We start from the raw sequence: 23,231 nt of genomic DNA on the forward strand, positions 1-23,231 counted from the left end.
ATGCACAGCACTTACCAAGAGATCAAAAAAACCAATAGGCACTGAGGCTTCCATAAACACCCCCTTTCTTAAGGTGTTTGAAAATGAAGTAATGAGGTAGTACTTGCACTTCTGGCAAGTATCACACAGCTTCCACATTAAGTGATTAAGCCAAACTACTCTGGTTCTGAAACAAAACACCTTCACTATTTACAGAGAGAAGAGAGCTGTGAGAGCCACTCTTTCCCTCAGTGCTGAGCTATAACTTCACAGTTCCATGGGTCTGCAGCAGCCTCCTTGCTCTCTGAGCTGAGATGTGAACAAGCACAGGAGAAGGCACTCAGCTACTCCCCACTACTTGAAAGTCATTTGCTGTCTCTTGGAAGATCAAGTGAGCCATAGGGGAGCTTGCATGCTGCTTGCTGGATAACAGTAAGCCTCAAGACAATATGATTAACTACTGCTGCTGCCAGACAACTTGAACTAAGGAGGATATGAAGCTGGAGATAGTGCTAACAGTCTTACAATTTAAGTTTTGGGTTGATTCTCCATCGAATTTAAACTGGATTGTAAATCAAAAATCAGAATGTGAACCATACATGCGCAAAAAGAAAATCTTCACAGTGAATTGATTTAATTAATATGAACAGATCTTAGAGCCTAAAGCTGGCTATTTTTCTATTTGTTTGAGTATTTTTGTATATAAAACACATGTAACATAAATACTAATGGGGCAAACAGCAGTAAAAGATGCACCCAAGTATGCAGAGGAATACAAATATCTTGATGTAAACATTTTGCATAATTTTCTACAGAAAAAAATGTAGTTAGTTTCAGGAAAACAGGGCAAGTAATTTGCAAAAGCATAAGGTACTTCAGGTTAGTTGTTTGAGTAGTGTCCTCGATTTCTGTTAGGATTGTCTATCAATTGCTACTTATTATTGCAGTGACACAAAAATAGGTACCACAAGTATGTTCAGTTGTTCACAGATAGCTACTGTGGCTGACAGTCTTTGACTTAAAACTGATGGACAACAGCATATTGCTGATGTTATTTTTTAAAGAAACCACACATCTGTTGATTAATATACCCCCCAAAGCATTTGTATTTCACAACCTGAATAAGCATAGTCAAGGTTGAGTGTTTCAATCATCAAAGCTTGTTCAGAAAGTGGTTTATGGCTACTAAGTTACCCTCATGAGAAACTAAACTCTTAAACGTATACACCAGGAGTCTGAAGGTAAATAAAAAAAAAAAAGCATCCAACATACAGATTTGTATATTTGGGTTATGAACAGTGCACCAAATTCAAAATATTACAATGCTGTGCAGAAATAATACAGTTTTTCCTATAAACACATAATCTCATAACAACAATGGAATTAATGTTCCATAATCTATGGGTATATAATTCACATGCAATACATCTGAGAAGAACATTGGACTAAATTAGAGCTTGCTTTTATTTATTTTAATTAAAACTACAGTTCTCTGTTCAGCCCTTTGACAACAGCAACCTAAGCACCCAAGGTCTTCCACAGCCTTTTTTTTCTGCGGTTTTGTTGTCAATATATGACAAATGGGAACATTTTGATTTGGTGTAACTGTTCTCGTAATTTTACAGCACTGTCAATAGACATATAAGATGAAAGAGGAAGAAAAATCAGACATGAGTGGAGTACTGTAGGTCTAGTTCTGGTTTCCTCCATAATGATATTACAGAATTAATCTGACTTTACAGTAATATGTTTCCAACAACTGCTCCTGAATTCATGTCTGAATTTGATCAAATGAATTAAATGGCTATGGGACAAGGTATTTAGAAGAGACAGGACAAAGTTTTACCAGTAATTTAAAATGGAAAGAGAAAATCACATTTGCCATCATTTCACATGGAAGAAAAGGTATGTATTAAACAGGTTGGAACACCTGGACACATGGGTTTGGGCCATGCACAGATGGCCTGCTTTAAATCAACAGTATCAGAAGTATCTTAAGACTTGTTATGCACTCATGGATCAGTTGCACAGCACGTGCACAGGGGAGGTGACATGTCCTGGATTCACCCAACTCACTCTATGAGGCTGATCTGCCTCTTTGTCCACAAACAAGACAACTGGAGAGACTGCTGCTGCTATGATTATTGTTCAGGATTACAGATTTTCCTAGAAAGTGGCAGGGTAGTAGGTAACTTGCAGGAATTTAACACTGTTAAAGTTGGTTTAAAGAAAAAAAGAAGCTGGATTGCACTTATTGTTTTCTAAATTAGTAATAAATGGCTAAGATTATTCATACTAGTGAGCTCTAATACAGGATGGTCCAAGAGAAAATAAGGACAGATTTATTGGTACAAAATTAGAAAAAAATGCAAGGAGGGGAAGAAGATCGAGATGGAGATAATAAATTATGAAAAGTATTCAGCTCTGTACCTGACCAGTAAATTGAAAGTAATAAATTAATAATAAAAGAAGAAATGGGAATGAGAATATTTTGGGAAGGTACAACGTGTTTCCTAATCCTTTTACTTTGCAAATTAATGCTCTGTTACTCTAAGCATGTTTGGATCATAGCGGATTTTTCTCCAAGGACTTAAGTCACAGTCTTTTAAGCTAACTGCTGCACGTATTGTAACAACTTTGATGTTGTTATGTTCTTAAATATTTATGCATTAAATATTTAAGTATTGAACGCGGTCTCATCTCTAACTCTTCTATTGCGTAGTTATTTACGCGTTATTGCGTAGTTGTCTATTTTGCATAGTTAAGAAGGCTGACATCATATTCAACTCACAGAAGTGGCCAATTTTTCACTGTCCTCTTGCTTTATTTAATCCCCTAATGTTCTGATAGAAATATCTTAGGAGAGTGCTTCAGAAACGAAGCAATGAAATCAAGTCAATTTCAAGTTTTCTATAATGGCTTTAAACATTCAGGCAAAATGCCTGAACTCTCTGTAGTAAGAAGCATCTCATACGCAGAATTTTTCTGTAACTTTGATGAAATGGTAATGATAGTAATTTTGGGAAAAAAACCCACCAGTTATTTTAAATAAACTGGTATAAAAAAAGAATGAAATGCAGAACTGAAAAAAAATAATCAGTGGGATGGCAGAAAATAATAATAAAATTAACAAAATCTATTGGTTTTGGCAGGTTTAGATTAATCTCTGAAAGGAAAAAACCCATTAAGAAAGAAAATGTCTTGCAAGATAATGTTAGAAGTCAAATCATTATCCTAATCAGATGCGTCTCATTTCACAGTTTGCTTCAGTCGCTCCCTTCTCAGTACATGGGACAGTACCACTATTAAAAAAGGTTTGTCTGGTCTTATCTGCAGACAAACTAACATTGATTTTTAATTTTTCTTAAATAGGCCTGTAACATAAGAGATACTGAAAAAAGAAAAATATAACAGCTGATACACTTATATTAACAATTAAAACTTAGGGCTAATTAAGAAAGACATTAAATCACCTTTGACGTTACGTGACAATATAAAAAAGAAAACCACAATAAACTTCAGAGACTCTGCCAAAGCATGTAGAATTTAGTCGCTCCTTCACTCATTCTTATTTGTTATAAAGCTTTAACTAATGTGTAACATTCTATTTCGCTTTAGAAAAAAAGGTAAAAATAATTTAAAGTTTAAGCAGAAAACAACTAACTTCTAAGAGCAATTTAAATAACTTTTTCAACTTTCTACTCCACCCAGCAATTACGCTTTTTCTCTTGCATTAATTTATCTCACTTCCATTTGGATTTTCATTCTTTTAGATACAAAAAGCTGGGATGAAATAATACATCTATGTTGCAGTGTACTTTAGTGGCACATTAATTATTTCTTACTACTGAAGAAGAACACCGTGTTGGAAACAGTTGACAACTATTCTGCATCTCAGGGTTCTATAAACTTTGTTTCTTATGCCTCAGAAATTATGGTATTTTGATACTGGTATATTTTTGTGTGAATTTTCAACAAAGATTAAAAAGACTTACAGAGTTCATTATACTTCAATTCTCTTCCTCATTTCATAGATTACAGAGAAACTTTTCTATTATTTAATTTCATATAAAGATTTTACTTACACAAATGGAGTCTTTTAATCCATCTAACTGGGAAATGAATTCACTTCTTAGAATAATCCAGGTCTGATACTTACATCAGGCATACTGCACATATGTTTTTGCCTGTGCATATCACCCTCACTCCTGAGCGACACCTGCACACTGAAGAACAGACAGATCTTGATCCCTGATAAGGTCACAGGGACTTAGCTATAATATAGCCTTGCTTAATCCTCATTGGTTTTGCCTACTGAGCACAAGGCTGTTTCCTTGACAACACAGCTGCAGTTACCACAGCATCCAAAGACATATGTGATGTCCAGGTTTAGGGTATATCCCAGAGGAAAATCTGTTATTTAAAGCTATTTTCTACAGGCCATTGAAGGCTAAAAATAAAAGCAGTGAAGATCTTCACTCTATTAAAGATGTTGCCTACATAGGTTGGACACTCCTGAAACTTAGTTCTTGTCTTAGTGAGCACAGGAAGCAAAAGTCACAGCAAGAAGCCATGGGATATAAGGGCATTACTGAATGTTTATATAAATTCCTATCAAGTGGGAAATACAACATGAGAGAAAGCAAAAAAAAATACCATTTGAAAATTCAACAAGTGGCTAATAATGGCTAGCACAGAAACGGAGGGAGCACTAGGGATCCAAAGTGAAAGGTCTGGGAACAAGTTTAAAGGTGGATATGGAAACAAGATGGTGACTAACTATGCACTGCAGCAACATTTTATATAAATACTGTGGAAGAAGGCTATGTTTCTCAAAGTTTAAAAAAGGGAAATTACAGTAATTAAGACAAAGTGTGAAACAAGAAAACAAACCTATCAGATCCGTAGCTGAGTAAGGAGGTCCTATTTTAGAAATACTCTTCAGTAAGTATAGGCAAAAAGAACTTAAGCAGTAAATCTAGCCATACAATTTCTTGTACTTCACCAGAAGCTTGCAGTACTACAATGCATAGAATAGATCCTATACAAAATTACTTTATTGGTTTAAATTTGTTCAAACAATGCTGACAGGATAACTTTTTAGTGGCAGACTTTTTACGTGACCACATATCAATAATCTAATATGAAAACAAAACATTGTTAAAAATCTTTCTTTTGTGTGCACGGGCTAATATAACAGAAATACGCTACGTGCTCATGTGTGTTCTAACCCAACTTGCATGAGGCAAATTCAGTACTAGTAACTGGAACTTTATACGAGATATTCACTGAGAGATGTCTGAGTGATTTTAGTTGAGATGAAGCAAGACTGATGTTAGGAATGAAGCAGACACAAGCCTGACCTCTTGGTTACTGGATGTGCAACATCCGAGCCTGAGTAGGGCATTGCAATGGACCTTCCAGTAAAAACACTCAGAGGACAAGGATTTAATCAATTGACAAGACAGCAGTTTGTTTCTTAGCAACACAGGTCACCAAGAATACATCACTCTACTCATATAGTTGATTTCCTATTGAATACGGTTAAATTTCAGTTTTCAGTTTTTCTTTTCAAATATCTCAAGTGTACAAGTTCACATGATAAAAAAAGATCAGGTTAGCACAACTATGAACACAACCTCCCATGACATTGAATTTCCATCTTCAAGAACAGTGGAGCTGAAAATGTAAAGAAAATTACTGTGGGGCTTCAGAGGGGTTTGGGAAGGCTTTTTATTTGGTTTTGTTTAGTTAGATTTGTTTTTAAACTCCCAACAAACAATGATGAAGAGTTCTTCATCTATCTGGCTCATATTCGTCAATTTAGCCCTGGGAAGTTGGAAAAACTATGAATTCTCCTGCTTTCAGTAAAAAAAAACAACATAGAATGTATAACCTGACTACAGACATCATATTAAATAAAAAACTAATAACATAAACTGTGACCTTTGAAAGAATGCAATGAGAGAGAAATATCAATTTTCTTAGATACTAAGATAGTCCAGTGATAAGCAAGATGTTGTAGGCCTAGTAACAAAACAAAAATTAAAAAAAGTAAGAGCATTTGTTGGATACTGTTTGTACTTTGGTCTCTTCATGTTTCATGCTTTTGAGTCTAAAACTCAAAAATTTCTGTAAACTTATCAAAACTTAGTTTGACTAAAATATTGACTATGCAAAACTGTTAGTAATTAATTATTTGCTCATTTCAGTTCTGAGAAAGCTGTTATTTACACAGGTGACTGAACTACACAAAATGTGCACATTGCAAATCTAAGACATTGAAGAGATATTAAGGGGTTTTGGAAAATGACAGGCTGTTTAAAGTATTGCTAAAAAGAGTGCCTGTAAAGACTATGAGTAGCTTGCATTACCAGTGCTCTCTGAAATCATGGTTATAAAATATTTTGTACATTTTAAAAATAATATTAATACACAACAGAACCATTAATTAGCCATTTTAAATTGTAATGATGCAGAACTAGGAGTCAGACCTAGGAATTAGACTTTTATAAGAAATACAACCACATTTAGAAAGATAGCTAATATTATTAGAAAAAGACATACTTACAACAAAACCCCAGAGTTAACTCTTAGAAATTTTGAAACAGATGAGAACTGCAAATATAGTTGTATTGACATAATGCATTTTACATATGTATTAAATAAAAAAAAGGATTATAGTTATGAAAGAAAGTGAATTTTCATAACTGTCTCAAAATTTAATTAATTAGGTACTTTTCATAACTACCTTTCCAGCTGAAAAACAGAGAAAGAAATAACTACAAATGCTTAAAAAAGAATAATGACTTACGTGACAAATCTAAACTTAAAATTCTTTTAAAAGAATGACTAGTAAATAAGAAAGATTTCAAGTTCATTCCTTTGGGAGGCTAGTACATATTGGCAAGGTAAAAGCAAAGTTAGGTGGATATAGGGCCTTCTGCAACAGAAGAAGGAATAAGAAAGAGGAAAAGGCACTAATCAAAAAGAATACAAGCATACTCAAGGTTAGTTCATGCTTAACAGCAAGATTCTCACATGGTAGAAAATGCTTACACCCACTCTAGAGGAATCCCAAATCCCAAAGTTCCTACAGTATTCATGTAAGAATGAAGATAAAAATTACGTTAAAATATATCTGTACTAATGTTAATGGATGGAAAACAAACAAAGTTATACTAAAAACCAAGTCACAAATAAATTCACATACTGACCCCAATTGCTATTTTATTACAGTGAGGCCCTTAAGTGAATGACTTTCCTAGCACACGCTGTGGAAATTGCTTTCAAATATGAGCTACTGAGGATTCCAAACACATTCCCCTCTTTTTGTCTTAAACATTTATGCCCTGTCTTTCGCAGAGTTCTACCAGTCCAGGTCAGCAAGAAATTCCTCTGAAAATTCTATTACCTGCTTCCTTAAGTTACTATAAATGTACATTAATCATACTGTAACACAGATCAGTTGGAAGATAATATCTGCAAGACAAATTCTCTGCTAATACTGTGTTAACATGGATGCTGAACTGAACCTTGTAAGACTTTACTGATTCATAGAGAGAATTAAATATTTCTTTTCTTCTAAGGACTCTGTTTCATTTCTCCCCATATTCTGTATATCTTATATATCGGAATTTGTTGATTTTTTTCCTATGGATCACTTTTTTTCCTGGATGCACTAGTGAATAGATCCTTCCAGATCACTGGGACTTAAACACTGAAATAATAATTTGACAGCTCCAAAAAAATTAAATTATTTAAACCACACAAGATCATAGAACTGAAGCCAGTAAGAACATTTACTAGGTAAATGCTTAAAACATTGTAAAGCCATGAAGTAACAATGCAAAAAAAGTAACAACAAGCAGCCTCACATACCTCAGGCTTAGGTCAGCTGCAATTATCTGTAAAAGCGTTACAAATCTAACTAATAGTTTTAGCTGAAAAGTAAAGTTTCATTTAACATTTCTTTTTTCAAACCTTTTTTATGTACTAAATTAATTTCAATTGTAAAATTAAAGCTTTCATCATGATTGTTAGGGAATTTAATCCAAACAAAGCCTTCTTAAAAATTCAGAAAATAGTATGTTTTCATTGTCTACAAAGGAAAAAACAGAGACAAAATGGTTAAATGACCTACATCATGTCGCACAGGCAGAGGCCTGAGTAGTAGAAGGACTTGTTTCACACTTCTTGTTTCAAAAATTCTATGTATTCTTTCAGGCTCCAGTATCTGAAAGGAAAGTTAGGCATGGGTTAAAAAGGGACCAGTAGACACAGACATTAAAATCAGATATAAAATCAGATACAAAATTTTCTATTTCCTAAAATCTGATCTAGCTTTCAGCATTAGATAATGCAATTTTTAATGTGATGATGACAGATCTTTCATTTTGTCACACTAAATGATCTCTTTCCAAGCACGTTGAGGTAATTACCAGAATCTAATAGCAAAATGAAACAACCAAATTGCCAGCATCTCCATGTACCCGTTGAACAAATTTTCAATCACCGCAGTTCCAATTTCGATTTTTGTATCATAATTATGCTTCATTACAGCAACTACTTTCAGACATTCAAGTAATTTTCAGTAATCTTAATTGTTTTACAGCAGTAATTCATGTTTAACTATCTGCTTGTCTATATATTCCTTTTATATACTTTTCCTACACAACAGTATTTTTTGGACTGCAGAGTTAGAAACACATTTATTTAATGGTTTGTCTCTTTTCATCAAAGGAATGAAGACTGACAATGCAGTCAGCACATCATACAAGGAAGCACAGATATCTAGTGATATTTTTTGACCTCACTTTTCTCCCAGTAGATTAAGTCTTACAAAAGCTGGCAGAGTCTCAAACTCTTCAGCTATCAAGATCTTCACTTGATCTATCATATTTTACAGACTGTAGAAGACTTTGTGTAGGTTATATTTCTTCATTTGCATCTAGAAGGATGATGAAATTTTACAAGTTCTAAATGGCATATAACTTTGCTGAAGTTATATGAGAGTCTCCTGAACCTGTTTTTTAAAACAAAATAATTGTTTATACAATGAATACATTTCAACACAATGCAACAAATCTATTACATTTTGCTATTTAGAAACGAGAAACTTTAAACTGCATAAAACATCTTTTTTTCTCCTTCAGAATTAAATAACACAATGAAATTCCATCTCATTATACTTGCAGCAATTTCATGCTGCTAACTTTAAAAAAAACACGTTATAGAGATTATTAGTTAAGCAGTATTCAGTGTTTGGAAAGACCAGGAATTGGCTTTTTCCTAGGCAGTACATTATTACCTTAATACACTCAAAGAATAATTATTCATAATAAATTTGAGGGCAAAGTCTGCCAAAATGACAAATACTGAGAGAATGAAAGAGCAAAGATACTTTTTTTTTCCTTTTTAATACTGGATTTTGTAAGCAAAAATAGCTAATAGCGTGATAATTACTTGATAATCTCTGCATATGAATTTCCTGGTCAGAAGCTTTCACATCAGTGACGACCAGAAGTAAGATAGATCAAAAATAACAAATACTTAAAAAGAACTACTACAGATGCAATCTTGCACGTTTCCCAGGATTTTTAGACTGTGGTAAACCAGTGTATTAGCAACACCAGTGTATTAACAACTGGACAGTACAGTTCAACTTGCAGTGGCACTTGATGCAACTCAGTGGTCATCCAGTTCCATCTACTAACCAAGAACATTTTATCTAGTTTTTTGTACTTATATTTTCCTGTGTACTATTGCCTTCTACGTTCCAGGTTTCTATGTTACTTTCACTTTTTTCAGAACTGTCAGTTTTCATTAACAGATTACAGCCAGAGTTCAATGATCTTAAATGATATTAAAGACCTTCTAATGAAAAATATAAGCCTGTATGAATGGTTGAAAAACCTGCAAAACAACCAACCCACAAACAGTTTTTTCTATTTTGCTGACTGTACCAACTGATTTTTTGCAATCTTGATGTTCTTACTGTCTGTAAAATAGTGATAGAACCAGAAGGACATGATCTTCCAACAATACATGTGCTTCCTGCTTCAGTCCTCTGAATGTTTCTAGATAGAGAGGTCATCCCTTCCTAAGCAGAAGGATGAAAAGATTTACAACTGGTCAGTAGCCATCTCATCTGCAAGAAGCTGGGTGGGCCTAAAGGCAAGACACAGAGTGATAAAGTACACAATTTAATAAGAAATACAGGATTCTCAACATGAGGGAAATATTAAATTTTAAGGTTAGTTAAGAAAAAGAAACTCTTATTACTCCCATAAGTTAATCACTATAGGTATCATAAGGAAATACATTGTTTTCATGGGCACTTTGCATAGGCTGTTCTATTTCAACTTCCACAACACCATCAATCTGTCTCTTACCCCCTTTTCTGTTATTGTTGCCTACATCCTTTCCCTCTGGTTAGCAAACCCTACCTTCTATATTCTTCCAAGTACTATTAGCGCTGCCACTATCCCAAACCAAGTGACTATCATCCTCCAGCTTCCTTGTTGTTTCCTGTCCCTCACATGGCTCCCAATACTAACCTTCTCATTCACTCTGCTCTTGAAATCATCTTCCCAGTTGCATGGAATCTGTTTTTCAGATAGAAATGCTACACTTGTAATGGAAAGTGGCTTAACTTTCACTGTTTTAATATAAAGTGACAGGATACCTCCCACCCTGTACATTAACTTCCATACATGCAATACATATATTTTACTCTTGCAGTATTGGTCCTTTTCATAATTTTTCTTCTTTATTTAACAGTAGGAAGACATTCAGCTTTTACCGGGCCTGAATTTTGCAAATGTTAGTGGCAATGTCTGAGTCAATAAAACGGCACTTCCAGAAGAGGTGGCTTCCCTGTCATGGAGATCATTTTACTGGAAGTAGCACTCACTATCTTGGAAAAAGGATGGAAAACATTAACAGAAAATGATACATTAATGGAAAAACTCAAAGAAGGAAAAAATGAACAAGTACCTCCTTAAATCTTTGTGAAGGGTACAAAATAGCATATTTGCCATCCCTTGTTGTCACAAAAAGTATTTAATAATTTATCATATCCACTGGCTAGAACATACCTTGGGGCTTCTATTCCCCAGGGAAATAAAATTTTGACTCAGTCTGGTTCAAGACTGATCACATTAGTTAAGCCATGTCATTGCGATGGCTAACAGCCAAATTTCTGTCCCAATCATACACTCAGAAGTGTAATGATGATGGATCTGCTGTGTTATTCACCCACAAACTGTCACTATTTGATTAATCTATTGTGTTAATTATTAATGCAAATAATACTATCTGCAAGAACAGATATGCATAGTTTTTGTCACTCTTGTCTCAGAGATCACAGAAGCTAATTTAATGGAAAACAAATAATTAAAGATAGTGTGATTACATCTGCACAACTTTTGATAACTGGCTGGTGCAGAAATCTCTGCTGCATATTTCAAATGGCAGATTAATAAAGATGATGGAAAAGGTGCAGCTGTTTGTTTCATAAGCAAATCTACATTTAAATGCAATTAAGGATTTAAATTAGTATTAGTTTTAATATTAACTGCCACAAAGCTTTAGCCCAATTAATGTCTGAAGAACAATTGGCATTATCTACAGATCACTATTGATATTGATAACTTGTACTAAAATTGCTGGAGAGGATTAATTAAATGATACAATTGTTCTACATTCCCTTTTTAGTTCTGTTTTTATTCCAGGTAGATTTAAATAAGGCAAAAGGAAGGAGCTGAATTTAGGAAGAAAGCTACAGCATTACAAAGTAAACCGTATCATATATACCAAAATCATTGTTGGTTTTACATACACCTCTTCAGGCTTTCAGAGTTTTCAAAATAACTGCCTGAGTAAATTCAGTTCAGCATCTAGATGATACTTCAAAAGTGCTTCTAAGTCTTAAGAGGCATCTGCTCAGGACACAGTATACCCATACATTGATACTTCTCTTTAAAATCCAGACCAAACACTTCAGGGATTGAGATTGTCATCATTATGCTTTCCTATTTTCAATTTGTTTTTGACTCAGTAATTGCAAAGATAACTTCTTCAGGTCACTGAATCTCCTCTGATTCCAAGAATAAAATCTCATTACGTACGGGGAACAGTCAGAAAACAGCAGCAAGGCAGAGGCAACCAAGTCTCTATAACTAAAACATCACTCAAAGACATTTAGACTTGACCATCGGGAGTATCAAATCACCATCTTTGATGATGCAAATAAGGACTAAGGGAAATGAATAGAAATTAATTGTATCGACTCATATTCCTGCATTCAATTATTTATCTTTTCATTCTGGGACTGTATGGCTTTGTATGTCTGACAGGAATATTACTTCCCATGATGGGGGGAAGGTGAGTATTGAGGGGAGGAAATGCATTTTTGTTGAGAAGTATTGCTTCTGCCTTTCATGCTCCTTAGAGGCTAATCCAGTAGTCTTACAGGTATACCATTCCTTATTAATTTAGAAAAGGCTCACTTTTTATGGCTGTGCCTGCAGCAAGATTTACCTTGATTTAAAAATCAGAAAAAACTTCTTAACAGACAGCATAAATTATTACAAAGTTCACATCATCTCTCAGAGCAGGTTATTCTGCTCATACAGTTAAATTACACAGTACCAAATCATTTCTTGTATCAGCTTACAAACTTGAAATATTTAAAACACAGTAGAAGCCATTATTTCTTCCCCAATATCACTACAATATTATTTAAAAAAAAAAGTTGGAAAACAAGCACACCGATTTTTATGTTGGTTAAAAACTAATTTTTCCTTTCCAATATTATTGCTCTTTTTTTTTTTGACAATGACTACTGTTAAAGTGAAGATAAAGATTTTCTCCCAGGGCCAAGAAAACTAATTGAAAGTTACATGTCAATCCCATTTTCATTTCTTAAAATGTACGTTTTTAAGTACGTCTTTCTTATGCAGTAAGCAGAAACCATTAAGTAAGTGTAGTGGTGCATCCCCCTGCTGCCTTCCCCTCAGGCCACACTATGATCTCAGAATTGCTCATTAGGCCTCAGCCTTGACAAACAACACCAGCACTAGGCCCCTCTTGAGCTTATCAAAACCACTGTCTGCTCCCAGGAACTAGTGCAGTCTAACAAGCTCCTGTATTTAACAAACAGCCTTGGAAACTTATTTTTCCTGTCTGGAGCAACATATTTGTAACCAGAGAAAGGTACTGACCCAATCTTGGCCAAGATGAAAATTATTATGACTTAAGCCAATTCTCTTGCAAGCCTATAAACAGCAGTCCTTAGCGAGACCCTTCTTTCAGGAGGATTTCTTCACAGAGAGGGCTGTTAAACATTGGAATGAATTGCCCAGGGAGGTGGTGGAGTCACCATCCCTAGAGGTGTTCAAGAAACAACTGGATGTGGTACTCAGTGCCATGGTCTAGTTGATGAAGTGGTGATTGGTCACAGGTTGGACTCGATCTCACAGGTCTTTTGCAACCGGAATGATTCTGTGACTGAGCTCTTCTGGCCTGCAGTGAGCTGTGACCAGTATCTCCCTCTGAGTGAGATGACTCTCAGAGCCAGCAAACTCTCAAGTTTGCTCTACTTGAAGGATCATCAAATGCCTATGATGGATCCTGGGCTGATACCCCCACTTCTCGAGCCTCAACCCTTTGTCCATTGAGAAGACACAAAGGCATCCGACGTGAATACTTCATGAATTCGAGGGGAATTTTTCACAGGTGAATACCTTGTACATACTCATTCAGGTTTCTGTGTCTGTGAGTGTGAATAAGCTCAGGCAAATGTACTATGAATTTTGCTCTCCTAGCTTCTTAAGTACTTTAGATTTGTAAGTTACTGTTGTGCCTACAGTAAATTCTATAGAAACTTTTGTTAGTTTGTTTAAATACAGACTAAGTCCTGTTTAGGCCTAAATTATTGGTCAGGTCTGGGGCTAAGTTTGGCAAGTGGTCCACTTTGAATCTTGTGAGTCAATGGGAGTGTCTCTGTTATCCTTTTGATCTTTACCCTTTCCTATCCTTACCCCTTCTCCATTCCCAGCCTCCATGTAGATAATTTTTGGTTGATTTTAGTTTTAGATTGAATGATTTTAGGTTCTAGTCCAATTTTTCCTCTGTGTGCTTTAACCATCTAGCAAGTAGAGTGAACCTTGCCAACAAACTTTGCTACACTGTCGCTTTAATATTAAACCTGCTTTTGCTCATACCTTTGCTGATGATTCTTTGAGCGACCTTAAAACACTCATTCACAACACTAAGGTAGTAATGATGAATATTTTCTCACAACGCTAGGGTACAGATATGTGTAATACTAGGTATGCATATACATGAGTTATATATGTTTGCATATAGATACGCATGTACATTAAAATATATTAACTAAACTTTATTCTGAAACATTGAAAACATTTATACACATGCTCTATCAATGTTTAAAAAAACCCAACCATGATGTAAATACACGTTTGCCTTTACAATCAGATGACCTGCTTCCAAAATTTAATGTTAAGTGTGCAAAAAAAACACATTCTTGCAGAAACCAGGTAGTTCATATACTTTCCATTACAGAAAAGTATACAAAAACAAGTCAAGCAAAAATATACCAAAATTATGTAAAAACATGTCTATGCATGATAACATTTAATTTAGCACTGAATCTAAAATAATTCAAAGGAAATTCAGAAACTTAAGGTATATACAATAAGTAATTTAATAGCAAAAATACAGGTAAAGTTTTAAAGGCTATATAATGGAAAAATACTCTTACAGACTGACTGGATTGGGATTAAAGTGAGAAATAGATAATACCCAAGAAGGGAAAGAACAGGAGAGCACTAGACTGATGACACTCTTCTAGTTTGATTTCTTTTAAGAAAACATCTTACAAACTAACTTAAAATCAAAGAATACAGCTTTAAAAGACTGCAACACCATAGTCACTTCCAATGATGTACGACAATTCAACATCAAATATTCAGAAGACGTTCCTGAATTAAGAAAACCGTGGTATTCACTGTATTTACCAAAAAAAGACAAACAATTTTGATGAATTTCCCCAGAGAGGTTGTGGATGCCCCATCCCTGGGAGTGTTCAAGGCCAGCCAGGTTGGATGGGGCTTTGAGCAAAACTGGTCTAGCGGAAGGTGTCCCTGCCCATGGCAGGAGGTCGGAATGAGATGACTTTTAAGGTCCCTTCCAACTCAAAGCATTCTATGGCTTTATGAAATCCCACCAAACATACCAAAGTTAAGACCAAAGAAAAGGTTGTTGGGCAAGACCACCAAAGCATCACAGTTAGGCAGCAACAAATACGGTCTACATTGGCTGCAACTGCTGGTTTAAACTGTGGTGATTTCAGAGATTGTCCCTCAGCTAAATGACAGACTACATCCCATTTTTGTAGGGACAATAGAACAAGTGGATAGCTTAGTCTCCATTTTTGGATAGCACACATAATAGTTTACATGATAATTAGTCCCATGTTATATTAACTGATGAGCTGCTACAGATAAAACATGTTTAAAGTCAAATGTCAAACTAAGAAAGAAAAAATAAACTAGAAAATATGGTTTAATCTCCACTTCGCACATGTTCTCAGGCATCATCATCTCTTGTGTTTAACTCCTATAATAAATGGATTTCTGAGTCATGGCGATGCAATAAACAGTAATTACTAGCAATAACTATAAATTACAACATATAATTTTCTACTTCACTTAAACATATAGTCTGCCTATATAAGCCACCAAAGAACCACACCTGTCACAAATGAGATCCAGCATATTTATTATAATGTCAAGTCAGACTGGTTCCTAATGATTTAGCAGCTGGCATTTTGTTGCAAGAACTACTGTTTTGTGCCCCAGCATTTGATTTTATTTTCTTTAAAAAATAAGCATAAAATGGATCTACCACAAAGCGAATTAAATAACAAAGAAGCTCCCAAACTGGAGGAAAAAACCTCACAACCCAGACTCCAGAATTTCACATTATAACCAATTTGAAATTGTAAATAAAAAATACTAAATTGTGTAAGAACAGAAACTAAACTGCTCACATAAATGAAAAACATTTCCTAAGTTTGCAACTTGACTGAAAGTAAATCTTCAAATTAAATGGTACAGTACTCTAGCCAAAATATTAAAGGAAAATAAAAATACTGTAAATAGATTACACTGTATCTCAACAACAAACTACTATGTATCTGTTCAAGCCAGAAGTTATAACAGTATAAACAGACATCTTACTGGGGCATGAAAAACATAGTCTTATTAAGCCTCTAGGTGTGTGCGACTGGGATACAAATACCGTAAATATAGCCATCTCTCTGTTAAAATAACTCATCATGAAATTTTTTCTTAGATTTTTAGGTTACAAATATTTTAAAGATTGAGCAAATATATCAACATTCTCCAGCTAAGCGAATAGCCCCCACTTTAATTCTCTTTTCATTCAAAAAACCCTATTGTTTTCTTATAGCTTATTAATGCACTTTGAATTAAAAGGCCTGTGCTTCCTCTCTTTTATTATTCTACTGTGTTTTCTTTTTTTTTTTGTTCTACAACTTCACACCTAAGATTCTAGTGAAAATGGTGACTTTTTTTCCCAAAAAAAGTTAATCAGAACCTTTTTTTCTAATTTGTTGACATTCAGGTTTGCTAGCCATTGCTTGCATTCTCTGGGAAAGTGGCACTGCTATTCTATAAAGCATGTCCCATCCAGAAAAACCACTTTAATGAGAATTGCTTCAATAGTGGTTGTGTAATCTTTATCCAGAACCTGATTATTAATGATTTTATCTTACTGCTTTGCATACTTTCTAGCTTGAAGGTGTTGAAATATTTCCAGGCTCTCAATGCGCCAGCAATACAGCATCCATGTGTTTCATATTACATACTGAAAGTGTTTATCATACATCAGTAGTTTTTGAAAGATTGTGATAAATCTAGGTTCACTAAGCCATATGATAGCAAATTTCTGTTTATCTTAACAGAACTGAAAGTTAGCAAAGACCTGTTACTTGCTGTGATACATCTGTCTTTTGAAGCTGCCCATAAAGACAACACTTCACAAAATCATGGGGATGACATTTTAGGCCCTTAAGCTTAATTTCTTTGATCCCCAAGTTATACTTCACACATAATTTTTTCACTGTAAATATCTTTTTCTGGCTGCTGTAGATCAGCAGATTGATAAAGAGCCGCTGATAGTATTTGTTAGACTTTATAATCCTAGGATAAAATTATTTCCCTTAAACTTACACATTATCTTCTTTCTTTTGTAGAGGAATCCTATATACTTAGATTAGGAGTTTTACTTACATTGCCAAGACCTGATGTAAAAGTCACCATAATATCACAGAATCATCAAAGTTGGAAGAGACCTTCAAGATCAACTAGTACAACTGTCAATTCAGCACCACCATAATCATCCCTAAAACATATCCTCAAGTGCCATATCCAGATGTCTCCAATACAAAACCTTTGTGGAAAAAGGAATGAGTTTTACAGATTGATACATATATGTAAGAATTTTCGGTCTTCTGGATTTTCTGAAAGATGAAATGTATATAAAAAGAAATGAAATCTCAGCTGAGTAAAGCAGAAAAAAAGTCCTCTCTTCAGTGAGGAAATAGGACGATTTGGAAAGATGAGGGATAGAAGAAAGAAACATGAAGGATGATGAGGTCTTGCATAGGAGAAAACAAAAGCTGACAGAAATAAAGATAATATGCTTCCCAAGTACTTAGAAAGTCACACAGATAGTTGTTGATAACAATTATAGTAATATTAGTTGAGTAAGAAGGAGGAAGACAGGATCATACCAGAAAGAGAGGCTGGAGAAATATTAGTGAGATTCAGCTACGGTCTGAAATAGAAATTCTCACAGAAGTACAGTGGGTTTTTTACTATTTTCATTGTTGGGAATTTTGCTCTTTCACACAACAGGGTTCAAACTGTTATTCCATTCATCTCCCAAACACTGCTCCAGACAATTCCAATTACAGCATTAAGAATGTAACTGTAATAGACACTATACCTGGGTATCTAAAATATACATACATACCTCCAAATATCTCCTGTTGAGGCAAACTGTAATTGCTAACTCCTTATAAAGATTTGACACCTCCATTATTTAGTAATTACTCCATTTATTTTTCCATTATTTGTCCTGAATTTCCTGCAGTTTATCACCTCGCAAAATGTGTTTTTTTCAGCTTGTTAAATTCCACATTACAGTTTATGGCACGATAAACCATGGCTGAACCACACCTGCATACTGAGAACACCATAAGGGATCCTCCCTGAAAATGAGTGATCAACAAGAAAGTCCTCTTCACTAATAAGGATATCTTATCACAGACAAAACAGAAGCTATAAAGATGAAGAAAAAAATCTAAACATGTTAAAAAAATTGTGTCATACAGACAGAGACACAGTACAGAGAGCTTATAATAAATTACAAAGTTGAACAAAATAAAATGTTAGAATTACTGAAAACCTACACCTCTAGCATCTGCTGTACTACGTGCTGACACGTTATACACAGGACAGAAAAACCTACTTTAATCTTACAAAAAGGTTTTAAGCAGTAGTTCACAAATACTAAGTGAGGGAGACAATAGAAACAAATTATCTAAATATCAAAAACCATCATGAGGAAAGCAATATTACTTCCTCTATTTCACAAAAAGCGAGCCAGAGATACTTATTAAAAACTGATAGATCCATTCTCATCCTTTTGCACAAACAACATCATGTATGACAAATTCAAAACCAGGACAGGACAGGACAACAGAACAGAAAAAAAACCAAAAAGATTATTTCAGTTGGAAGAGACCCAAAAAATATTTCAAGAAGTTGTATTTGAATAATTATTCAAATGTAACATCATGATGGAAGAAAAGCATTATTAAATCAGTGAATTTCATTTAAAATTCAGGGAAAAAAGTAATTATTTTATTTTCATTAAAATAAGTAACTTTATGGGAAAGAAACTACATTGCAGCAGTAAGAAAGCAATAACTATTTTATTATTAGTCATTTGAAACACTGACCACTGTGTTTGCAAAAGAGCTTTCAAAATCACTGAATGTTTTAAAAAATATTTAAAAGCATATACATGTGCATGCCTGTACACAATCTACACATAATGTTTCTTATAAATCTTCATTTATTTGCATTTTGGTTATGCTGACCATCCTATATCTGGTTATTCTCTCACCATGAAACCAAAACTGTTAAAAACATTCATTAAAAGGGATTGTTGAACAGAAGATCTCTAGGCAGCTAATCACAAGAAGCACTTGTGTAACTCCAGAAACAGAATTATATGAATCTTAGGTTCCACGTATCATATTATTCATTATATAATTAAATTTTATTTACATAGCCTATACACATACTGGGATAAATCTGATGCCTTAAAGCCTGTCAGGGATGCTTATTTTTTGTTTAAAAATTAAAACTATTTTTCTGTGTTTTATCTGGCCCATTCAAGTAATATCATGCATTAATCTGTCAAAAAAAAAAAGAAAAAAAGATAAATCAAACCAAAGTACAGAATTTCTTTGATTTCATATAACTTAAAATGCACTTGTCTCTTAGTGGTTTGAGCCTTTTCTTACTCCAAATATGATAAAGAATTACACTCTCATAGAAACCAAAAATATCTACCTAAATCTTAGAATGACACCTTTCTCTAAATGGAGGATAAGGACTACTCTGTTTTTACATGACTCTTCTGAATTGAACGTGCATCTACAGCAGATATCAGCCTTAGTGAAAGAACTTTCTATTGCTATCCAATGGTAAACAGACCAAAAAACAGATTAAGTCCATTTCATTTACATATTTTATTAATCACCATTAAGCAAATTCTTGCCACAGAAAATGTCACAATTTTCATGTTTAAAATGGAAAATAAGTAAGATTTCATTAAATTGAACAGCAAGAACTTTATTCAAGGTTACAGTAAATCTTCAAATCCTCTAGTGAACAGAATTTCAAACAAAGAAGAAATTCAACTAGAGAGTTACCAGTGTTTGTATAAGAAAACATCAAATATCAGTAGATACCAACTACTATAACTGCAGTTAAAATAGCTGTTTTGAATAGCGCAGCTTGAGCATCTGTATCTGTTATTGTAAAAGAGAAGTAGCAGTATGGTGAGAGGTAAAAAGGACAGAGGGCAGAATGAGTTTTACTGTCAGAAATCACCAGTGAAAAGAAGAGTCACCCCTCTGCTGACACTGAAGACAGGTCTATCTGAGCATATGCTCAGAAAAATGCTACTTCAAATTCAGAAGAGGCAGGAAGAAAACAGTGCATTCCGGGTGTTGTTCATGATTCACTCTGACAAATGCTGTTCCTGTGCTGCTAAGAAAGAACTTGTAATTGATATAATTTGTTTGGGAGCATTCATTCTGTTTAAGAGGATAAACACACTGACAACTAGCTGAGCCGCAGGTGAGAAAACATATTTGAAACCCAAGGGTAAAACAAGATGTGCCAGACTTTGAACATAAATTGTGTAAGATAAATTAGAATTTGTAACATATGTTCAGAATAAGGCACAATATAGATATAAACACAGGCACAATTATGCAGATTTGAGGATACATAATCAATGGTTTCGCAAGGTACTTAGGAAACAGATTTTCTGTCTAGTCATGAAGGTTTTTTTAAAGCTGACACATTCACCAACTGGCTTAGTGTGTACCTGACAGCCCAAACCATGGTTTTCTTGGGGTTTAATTTTAAATCTCATTCACAAGACCTTTCTCTGGGATTAAGCAGAACATCTACCATTCCTCTGGGGAAGTAATTTCAAAACTGTAATCCACAAAAACACTAAGATGCCTAGATAGGCAAGTGTCAAATATCCTTATGCCAAAGAGCTTAAAAAGTACTTGTACAAAAGGAACAGCTGAAGGGGTGCTGGCCTACCACTCTCCAGATGACTCAAATGAACAAAAGGGATAAACTATTGCCATTGAACCTAAAGAGCAATTTTAACAGTTTCTACCAACACTTTGGAGAGTGAAGAGAATAGAGAATGATTAGAGTTCTACAGCAGAAATCTGATGTAACACATAATTCAGAATGTGTATAAATTACTTCCAAAACAAAATGCACCTCTGAGCTTTGATAGGATAGAAGGATTAGGGATGTAGATGAAAAGGAGAAGAAAGACACATCATCAAATGTGAAGACCTGAGGAATACAAAAAAAGAAATAAATGGAAATATATGGGTCAGAATAATTCTGATTGCAGGAGAGAAGAATCAATGGAGTAAAAGGAGTTGGAAATGGGAAAAAGTGGTAGAACAGTTGAAGAAAATCAGAGGCAGAGTAGCACTATTTTAGAGTCTTACTACTGGTGTGAACACAGAACATGCTAGGTTGTTACATGATTTGAAGTGATCCATCAGTAATAGTAATGCAGTAAATGCTTCACCATGACAGTGACTAAATTATAATTTCTGTTATTTGTTTAAAATGCTTATTTTCGCCACAACATAAAGCATGAACAGTTGGATGGCTTTTTTTTGCATCTTTCACTAGGGCCTGTGTTCTGTCATTCTGTATTAAACTAAACTTTTTTACAGAATTTCACTTAAGACAGACTTTTTCTTCCTGTCCAAATCTTCAAGTCAGAGTGCATGCAATCAAAAAAGAAACTGCTTATGAATAATTCAACAATTTTGTTAAACTAAATTGTATTTTGGTGGCCACTAAGCAGAAGCACAATACTATCCCCATCATTATCAGCAACTCTTATGCTCAAGAAGAAAAGAAAACATCTATTGGAATCAGCCTCAGAACAAATTTATGCTGGTATAAGAGGAAAGAAATGAGCAACTTGAAAGGTAAATCATTACTGTAGAAAAGAAGCTATATTCCATGTACTAGCATTATCATGCCGTGATGTACCATTAATTTACTGTTAAAAGATGCAAATGGGCATGTTAGCCCACAGTCTCTCCTTTGTCGAGTTACATCAACATCACTTTAATTTTAACTATTTACTTGATCACATTTACCCTAATTAGCTAAGTAGTGTGAATTAAAGAACATTTCTGAAAGCCTGATGTTCTACCAGGAACTCTTCCAATGTACAGCATGCTTGACCAATGTTCTCATTCAACATAATGAGAAAGAACAACTATCCAAGGCTTTTAAGTGCTGGCATTTGCTGCAAGGATGCTAGCCAAATTCCAGATCACTTAGTTACATTATGCATACTTGCATTCCTTCTCTACTCCAAAACAGACACATTATTCTTAATTTTATACTCTAAAAACATAATTGAACAGAATTGTTGGTACACAATAGCTGTACTATTTGTAAAAGAAAAAGCAGTTGCATTTCAGTAGCATCCAAAAAGATTCTAGTTACATTACATGCATTCTTTAATAATACTACACAAAAGCTACAGTGAAAGAACATAAGACAAATGGTGCACAGTTAATAAGCATTTATTGAATGACAAAATAATAACTGATGAGGCCTGTGAGTATTCCAAATAATACTCAAAATATTTCAGACCATTGTATATAAAGTAATCCAACCATAAAATTACATACTCACAATTTGTAGCTGCCTAGAAAAATCTGATTTATTAACTTGATTTGTATCTAGCAGAAACACTATGCCAGAGCCTGAATTAAACTGTGCATGACAAAAATGAACCATCTGAACTTTCCTTACTACTTAGCTGCCTTGTTTTCTTTTTTAAACAGCCAGTTGGAGAGAGCTTTCGTTCCTCCACACCAAGCATGCAACCATTCTGTGCATAAAGGAATGACTACAAGAAAAATGTTCACATAATTTTAGTTCTGTTTTATGACACAGATGTGTGTGTGGATGCAGGCAATTACCGGGTTGACTAAACTCATCCTTTGACAGTATGTTTTATATACAATTTCCTAAGGTAGAGAAACAGTGAGTCAGAATTTCAAGGAGTCTGTTCAAGCCATAGAACTAAGGCAATTTGTGTCATCATGATTCCCTTTGTTCCATCCCTGATAGAATCCTCTTCTTGACTACTTATTTGTACCAGTCACATTCCTCGATGAATTTTATTCAATTTCAATTTCTAATCTCCAACTTTTTTTACCCCTTGCCTACTACTCCTACTATCTCATTAATGGCCAGTCTTCGCGAGCGAAGATTTGGGAAAGGTCATTGACCCTTCGAGCCTGTGCAGTGGATTTTTTAGGTGACACA

General features: G+C 34.5%; 1 protein-coding gene across 1 annotated transcript in view; it reads right to left on the minus strand.

The window, feature by feature from the left end:
* Positions 1–23,231, minus strand: part of PRLR (prolactin receptor) — a 155,362-nt gene that overhangs the window by 126,704 nt on the left and 5,427 nt on the right. Inside the window, exon 3 of the mRNA XM_017811157.1 lies at positions 8,123–8,215. The gene's annotated coding sequence lies outside the window, so the exon portion shown is untranslated. The remainder of the gene's footprint in view (positions 1–8,122; positions 8,216–23,231) is intronic.

This window comes from Lepidothrix coronata, unplaced genomic scaffold (assembly GCF_001604755.1).
Source record: "Lepidothrix coronata isolate B3197 unplaced genomic scaffold, Lepidothrix_coronata-1.0 Scaffold31, whole genome shotgun sequence".
In the NCBI taxonomy this organism is placed as follows: domain Eukaryota; kingdom Metazoa; phylum Chordata; class Aves; order Passeriformes; family Pipridae; genus Lepidothrix; species Lepidothrix coronata.